At 44.6% G+C, this 8,328-nt stretch overlaps 1 pseudogene; it reads left to right on the top strand.

Moving 5' to 3' along the window:
• The first annotated feature begins 327 nt into the window (after positions 1 to 327).
• On the top strand, positions 328 to 593 carry LOC115511439 (annotated as a pseudogene).
• The last annotated feature ends 7,735 nt before the right edge of the window (positions 594 to 8,328 follow it).

The raw sequence follows: 8,328 nt of genomic DNA, 5'->3' as shown, positions 1-8,328 counted from the left end.
ATTAAAAAAAAAAATAAATGAGCTGGTTAAGTGTCCGACTTCAGCTCAGGTCACGATCTCGCGGTTTGTGGGTTTGAGCCCCGCGTCTGGCTCTGGGCTGATGGCTCAGAGCCAGGAGCCTGCTTCTGATTCTGTGTCTCCCTCTCTCTCTGCCCCACCCCCGTTCATGCTCTGTCTCTCTCTGTCTCAAAAATAAATAAACGTTAAAAAAATTTTTTAAAAATAAATGAGCTGGAAGAGGAAGCGAGAACACCCCCCGGGACTGGCCAAAGCCCATGTGCTGTTGCCCCCTGCATCCAGTGCCTACCCCGCCCCCCGCCGGCCATGATGCCCAAGAGAAAGGCAGCAGGGGATTCTGAAGGAGATAAAGCCAAGGTGAAGGATGATCACAGAGGTCTGCAAGGCTATCTGCTAAACCTCCTGGAAAGCCAGAGCCCAGACCTAAGAAGGCCCCTGCAAAGAAGGGAGACCTGGTACCCAAAGGGGAAAAGGGGGCAGCTGATTGTGGCAAGGATGGGAATAACCCTGCAGAATATTGAGTTGCTCAAACAGACAGGGCACAGAAAGCTGAAGGTGCTGGGGATGCCAAGTGAAATGTGGGCATTTTGGATAACTATGTACTCCTGGTGACTGCACTGTTTGAAATACTATTTTTGATCAACTTTTATACAAATACGTACTTTTGATTTACTTTTTTTAAAGCTATGTTGTTAGCACACAGAACACTTTATTGTTGTTTTGAGGGAAAGGGTGTATGTCGCTAACAGAATATCTCCAAAGCAAGATTGATACAATGGGGCAAAACACCATTCCCTTCTAGGTTTGAGGAACTTCCTCTTGGTTCCCAGGAGGAGGGACTCCTTGACATAAACACACATTAGTCACCTTGGCACAAATGCCTTGTGGTGTGGGAAAGCTAAAATTCATTCTTTATGTCCTCTTCTCCCTGTGCTTTCCACATAGACTTGACTCCCTTAAACCCACATCCCTGTTGGAACTTGACCCCAAGAAATGGTTCTCAGTGTGGCGGGTGATCTGGACTTTACAGTGTTGCCATTGAGATGACATCTCTCAAAAGAATTCCTTTTGTAGCTTGTGGATCTTCAGGTGCATAATTCTGCCATTTTCACTTCATTTCCCGAAAGGGTTGGCTTGTGTAAAGTTTAATAACTTTTAATAACAAGATGCTAAATGTCAAGCGTCGACCCTCACTCTAAACTTTCCCTGTTGAGAGCATCAAATGAAGACTTCATTGGCCTTGATTTTGGTAGTCCATTGAAGAAGGAAGTTTAAAAATTGTTGTATACTGTTAACGACTGCCCGCCCATGTCCTGCCTGAAATACTATGATTGTTTATGAAAACTATCTGGATAATAAAGCTGGATACAGGGGCGCCTGGGTGGTTCATGGGTTAAACGTCAGACTTCGGCTCAGGTCATGATCTCACAGTTCGTGGGTTCGCGCTGTGCATCGGTCTCTGTGCTGACAGCTCGGAGCCTGAGCCTGCTTTGGATTCTGTGTCTCCCTCTCTCTCTGGCCCTCCCCAACTCACACTCTGTCTCTCACTCTCAAAAAATAAATTTAAAAAATTTGAAAAAAACTGGATACAGTTTGAACGAAAACAAAACAACCAATAAATAAATGAACTACTTATTTGCACTAAACAAAGGAGTATTTTTCCTTTCGTGAATTATGAAATTTAGTGAGGTGATACTTACTATGGTCATTTTATATACATCAGTGCATTTTAATTCTGACATCTTTTCTTCATGGCTTCCTTAAGTTATTTCCATTAGGGTTTGGGTTTTACATACAGTGCTAACAGTTAATTTGGAAAGATGTAATGCAGCAACTTGAATTGAATCCTCAGTCCATCTTTTTTATTTTATTTTTTTTAAATATTTATTTTTGAGACAGAGACACAGAAGGACAGAACGTGAGCGGGGAAGGGGCAGAGAGGGAGACACAGAATCTGAAGCAGGCTCCAGGCTCCGAGCTGTCAGCACAGACCCCGATGTGGGGCTCGAACTCACAAACCCCAAGATCATGAGCTGAGCCGGAGTTGGACACTTAGCCGACTGAGCCACCCAGGCGCCCTGCTAAGTCCATCTTTTATGACCAAACACTAAAATAAATATTATCTATATTCTAGAAATTGTTAGGGATGAATTTGTCGTAATATTATTTGTGTTTGGATGGAGTGAATTTGTCTTATTTTTATGTTTTCAATCCTAATTCATGTCTGAAGGAAAAAACCATTTGGCTTACTATTTAATAGAAAAGCTATATTTTCTTCAGTGGGATTTTTTGGGGGGTAGCTCTCCTGTACTTGTTTTACGTAATATAAAATATGATAGATGGGGGATACCTGGGTGGCTCAGTAGGTTGAGTGTCCAACTTCAGGTCATGATCTCATGGTTCCTGAGTTTGAGCCCCATATTGGGTTCTTTGCTATCAGTGCAGACCCCACTTTGGATCCTCTGTCCCTCTCACTGCCCACCCCCCCACTCATGTGTACACTCTCTCTCTCTCAAAAATAAAAAATAAAAATAAATGTGATAGCACATGACAAGGAGAGAACAATTCGTTTTCCTACACAGATGGAATTTATTTTGGGTTAGAAATGTCAAATTCTGGAATGTGGGTCCTCTCCTCACTGTTGTATTTTCCCTCTCCGTGTTGTCAGTCATGGTCCCTCCCCTCGTTTTCCACCTTCTAAAATACTGCCTGTGTGTGTGTGTATGTATGTGTGTGTGTGTATATGTGTGTGTGGTGCTGGTTAGTGGAAAGAGTCCTGATCTTTGACTCTGAATTTGAGTTTTAGCCCATCCTTGTTTTGATACTAACGTTTTGTTAGAGCTCCCATTTCTGCCTTGATAGAATTAAGATACTAGCAACTTCGTGGGGTGGTTTAGAGTATTAAATGCACAAATCCCATACGCAGGCACAAAATAGTTCATTTGGTCCAAGGGAGACCATAAGATGAATATTTGCTGAATCTTATCCCTCGAATAAGAAATCAAAGAATGTCCGAACTAAAAGAGCTAAGGAATACTCCAATCTGTCTGCCTATTTCACACGTACGAAGACTCAAACTCTGAGAAGTAACAGGCAAGGTCACACAGCACCCTAGTGATGGAACGGTGGTGAGGACCCAGGAGCACATGTTCAGCCCCATCGGTGGCCCTACCTAAGCAGGCTTTATTCCAACCCAGACCCGTGTTGGCGTTTACCCGACGTATCCATCAAAATGCCAATTGCAAATGCCCTTTCAAAGCATTAAGCTACGTAATTATATTCCAAAATTTAACTTGATAGTCTGATGCCAAGTCACTGCTGGATCTAGACACTTCCTGTTTCATAAAGTGTAATGATTTGTGTGCTTTGGGTTGTGGCTGAGAGCAGCATTATTGTTTGTGGGAGCAAGGAAGGGTTTTGGGTCAACACACACACCCAATCCATAAAAAAAGTCCTTCTCTATTATTATTCCAAGGTGTCCTTTGCCTTGGAGATACTGGTTTAAATGATATAATTGCTTTTTCCTGATTTCACGCGGGCTGAAGGTTATAACAAGAATTGTCCAAACTTTTAACACACTCCATGTGAAAGACCGTTGGAATTCCTACTAATCTGGAAGTCTTAGATCCACTCTTGACTAATGTTACGATTCTAAGTCAGTTAATTACTAAACTCTCCTCTCCATCAATACAAAGAAAAAGATTATCAATGATGCTGTCGGTGTTTGGGATCTTTAATAAATCATCTCCGTATTTGCAAGTAAGATTGGACCTTCCAAAACGTATAATCACCTGAAGGGAACAGAGCGGTCCTTGTATCTGCGCGGACCTTTCTCATCCATGACCTTTTCTGAACGTGTGTAAAGATCTGGTCACTCATCAGAGAGAGGTGAGCCCGCCATGGAATCCTAGGGAAAAAGTAAGACTTGCTGATGTAAAACATGGGTGTCCCCGGAGCGCTGTGTTGGGGACCGGGAATGTAAGCCCTGTTACTGCAAATAGTGTCCTGTCCCCTGTAAGGCCATTTCTGCTGTCATCAGGAGGCTTTATTTAAGTCATTCAATGCAGAGTTTGCAAAGTTTCTCTTGCCTGTTCTAATTCTGTGCTTATCGAATACAAGCCTATTTACGACTTCCCTTTCTGATAGGTCTGTGGGTCAGGCCATTGTTGCTGTCACCAGTGTCGCTGCCCATTGGTGCCTTCAGGCTGCCTCAGCGGGGTGGCCCCGCCTCCACGTGTAAGTGTGGCTGGATCTATTGAAGTAGGTTTGGCTCCCACCTGCTCCACAGAATTGACCTTGGCCGAAGAGGCAGGGGGAACACTTGGAGACTCTCGCTGTGACCGCAGAGCACCCAAGAGCAACCCAGCCCTGACGCACGTCGCGAGTTTTTGCTGTGTTGCATCTGCTCCCATCCCATAGGCGCAAGCAAGTCACATGCCTGAGCTGAGCAACCAGGGGGCAGGGAAGTGACCCCACCCCCCCAACCATGGAGGTTGGAGGGCATATTTTGAGCGCTTATCTCCCACAGTCTGCCTGTAGGAACAATATTCTCATTACTCAGGCATGAGTATTCCAGTTCCCTCCTGCTTCTATACCTTAGACGTGAGGGCTTGGTTCCTGTGACAATTTGTATTCAGAACTTAAACGCACTTTAAGTTTTTGCCTCTTCCTTTGAGAACAGCTCCCGGGACCAAATGTGCAACAGGGCACATTTCCTCTGTGCATCTGTGTCCTGACTCGCTTCTCGTGGGATAGGGTCAGATCTCAGAATGCACGGACAGGTAAATGGTTACGATGCGAATGAATGAAAGGTCCCAGAGAAGCACTCAAATCATGGGCATGATTATTTTCAAGACTGAAGTAAGGGAGTAACATGTCCCATGAGACGAAGACAACTTACTGGGGAGGTATTTATAGAATTTCACAACTCATCAGTTTGCCTAGAGCAGCAGTGTTTTGTTTATGTATTTTGTCTTAGCATTTTCTCACGTGTTCATCCTTCTGCAAACCCTAGAAGGGACGGCTCTGTTCTGGGTGATGTGGACTTGGCTGGATAACAGCATCTGGGTGTCCGTTTTCTGCCAGGCAGGGAGCGGATGAGCCCTTCACTGATCTTCAGGAGAACTAAGCCTTAGTTACCAGTTAGCCGGTATTTAGACGTGTGAACACACGACGCAGAATTTCCCTTCTCTGGGCCTCCCCAAGCTTGATTTAACTTGAGGCGGCTTTGTATTAAAGGGTGTCTAACAGCCTTCTAGGCTATTCTGATGCTTTGATTTTGTTTATCTCAGATTACCTGCTCTGGCATCACCGGTTGCACTTCCTGTGGGAGAGAAAGCAAAGTGGATGGGAGCCCATGGGCATAGGAAGCAACAACCCATGGGTTTCCTGGGGAGAAGATACCTGGGACATCTGTAGTGGGGCACGTGCCACGGTCAGAAACAGTGCCCATCGTTCCTCCCCCCGCTTGGCTCTGAATGTTCTTCCCTGAGGCTTCAGAAATGAAGACAGGGCTGAACACACGCTGAGAGCTTGCTCAGTCAAGGATAAATCAGAGCTCTCTCTTTACCACTTCAGTTCACTAGTTGATGGTAAACCTAGTTACCACATATGGTTTGTACAGAGGCTACTCACTATGGACCGAATGTTTGGGTCCCCTGGGCACGCATGTGTTGACATCTTAGCTCCCAAGGTGGTGGTGTTAGGAGGCAGGTCCCATGGGGAAGCCCTGATAAGTGCTATTGGCTTCCTTATTCAAGATACCCCAGAGGCGTCTGCCCTTTCTGCAGGTGAGGACACAGCGAGAACCAGGAAGGGAGCCCTCACCAGACACCGAATCTGCAGGTGCCTTGATCTCGGGCTTCCCAGCCTCCAGAAACTGTGGGAACCAGGACTCATAAGCCCTGTGGTGCATAGATTTTCCTACAGTAGCCCTAACTGGCCCAGTCCTGAAGGAGAAATGGAGACAAGAAAATATGCACAAGCAAGCATCCTTTGGCTTTCTGGGAGGGAGTAAACATAGCGTGGGAAGTGGGATTTTCGTGGAACTTGGGCTAGGAACCATATTAGAAAGGTCCCAAGAGTAAAACCACCACCCGTGTGTTCAGACGTGTGTGCAGTGATTGAGGTCTTGGGGGGAGTCCCTCCAGGGCTTGAGCTTGGTTAGCATGAGGAAGAAAATAGAACCCATTTTCAGATTTAAAGTATAAATCCAGTTGATGGCTTTCTTTGTCCTAGAATTCCTCCTTCCACTGCCCCGCGCCCCTCCTACCAGGGCCCCGTGACACTTCCTGTGGCAGCTGGCTCTTCAGTAGATGCCTGTTGGGTGCATGAATGAGTGTGGACGGAAGGGATGTGGGTGATTCAAGGAGGTGAAAAGGCAGGATTGAGTAACTGTGTTACGTTGGTTATTGGGTGATGCTTTCCATCCTTCCTTTGATTTTGTTGTGTACCCACACCTCATGGTCAATACCCATGAACGGGATGTGACAGCTAACAAAAATATCTATTTGGGCATCAGTCAGATTTTTCTGAGTTTTCCTTTTCACATTTGGCATACGTCTTCAGGACCTCTTTCCGCACGGACTCGCTAGAATCATTATTTATGTATAAAAAGGACGGTAGCTCTACCTGGATCCATCTGGAGAACGCACGCACTCTCTGGAAATAGCTGCATGACTGGGTTTCTGCTAACAGCAGAATGTGATTTGCTCCTGTACCTTCGTGTTTTGTTCCATGCCCTTTTGGAGTTTGGCAAAATTACTTTTAATTATCTCTGCCGCTTCCTTTAATAAGTAGCTTTGAGCAGCTTCCTAGGGCCACCTCTCCCCTTTCTGTGTGAGGTTGCACTTGCTTCTCCAAAACACATAAAAAGGACACACTGAAGGCAAGTTGGCACTGTTACATTTCAGTCACACTGTCTGCATGAGAGCACGGGCTTGCTAGGTTCAAGGTAGCACCTGCTTGAAAAAGAACATGGCCTATTTTGGGAATCCGGGCTTTCAGCTGCTGTAATAATCACAATGGCACATCCAACCCACCCCCACCCCCCCGCCCCAAATTACATGGTTCACTGTGTTTATGGTGCAGAAAGAAACGCCAACCTCTGGGGTGCTGGGAGATCAATGGCATTATTTTTTCACTTCTTTTGGAACCCATTTACATTTGTCTGTTGTTCTGAGGTAGGGTGACACAAGAGGGAGAAACTCCAGGAGCAAATCATGAGAAATCAGAAACGATCGCAGTTTGTGGGCTGGGAAAGCATAGGTAGGCTACGTAAAATGAGCAACTCACAGAACATTATCAAATCCCACCGCCCAAAGGTATTCTCATATCTCCGTTGTAATTTTACTTTGTATTTCACTTGCCAGGATAAGACGTGTGTAAGGAAAAAGAACCAATTATGTCATAAAGAGGTACCTACACGTATTGGGTAAATAGTTTATTGAGAAATTCAACTCGTTGGATTTGATCTGCTACAACTTTCCCCCTGTATCTAAACATGGCTTGGGATATTTGACCACACACTCATTTCTCCTTTGGTGTGAGGCAATGAGTAACCCTCTTGTTCTACGAGAGGCCCCTTCATTTTTCATAGTGGTTCCTAATGCCATCTTCCTCTAACTCACTGGGGTCCTGATCTAGCGGTCAGTCTTCCGTCTTGCCCTGCCAGTCCTTCCTTGTCTCTCTCTCTCTCTCTTACTCCTTCTCTCCCTGCAAATGCATTTCTCTTCCTTATCCTAAAATAAAATAAGCTAGCAAACTAACAAAATCCAAAAAAAGAAAGGCAAAAAAATATTCTCAGCTACCTACTCAAGTCATTGTTTCGTGTTGTTCTCTTTCATGGGATGCTACAAGTTCATATTGAGGGTTGATAGCTAGAGTGAGGATTATGTTTTTCCTAACCATGTTGTGGTGATTATGACCACACACAGTAATTTGTAAAAGAAGACTCAGGAAATAATTGCTATATTTTTATATATACAATATATATTTTTAGATACACAATAAAACCTTGGATTGCAGTGAGTGTTCTGCAAGACGAGGAAACATTTCTAATAAATTCTAACTTGATAAATGAGCGATATCTTGCAATATGAGTAGTACGTAATGCCGAACATCACGTGATCACAACTGAGCCAATGGTTCTAGAAATTCGCTTCGATCCTTAAGTACTTTGGATTGCAAGCATGTTTCTGGAATGAATTATGCTTGCAAACCAAGGTTTTACTGTTTTTTTTTTTAATGTTTATGTATTTATTTTTGGGAGATAGAGCATGAGCAGAGGAGGAACAGAGAGAGGGAGGGGGA

Source organism: Lynx canadensis, chromosome B1 (assembly GCF_007474595.2).
Source record: "Lynx canadensis isolate LIC74 chromosome B1, mLynCan4.pri.v2, whole genome shotgun sequence".
NCBI lineage: Eukaryota > Metazoa > Chordata > Mammalia > Carnivora > Felidae > Lynx > Lynx canadensis.
Note: the sequence above shows the minus strand (reverse complement) of the source record. Positions and strands in the feature narration are given on the sequence as shown.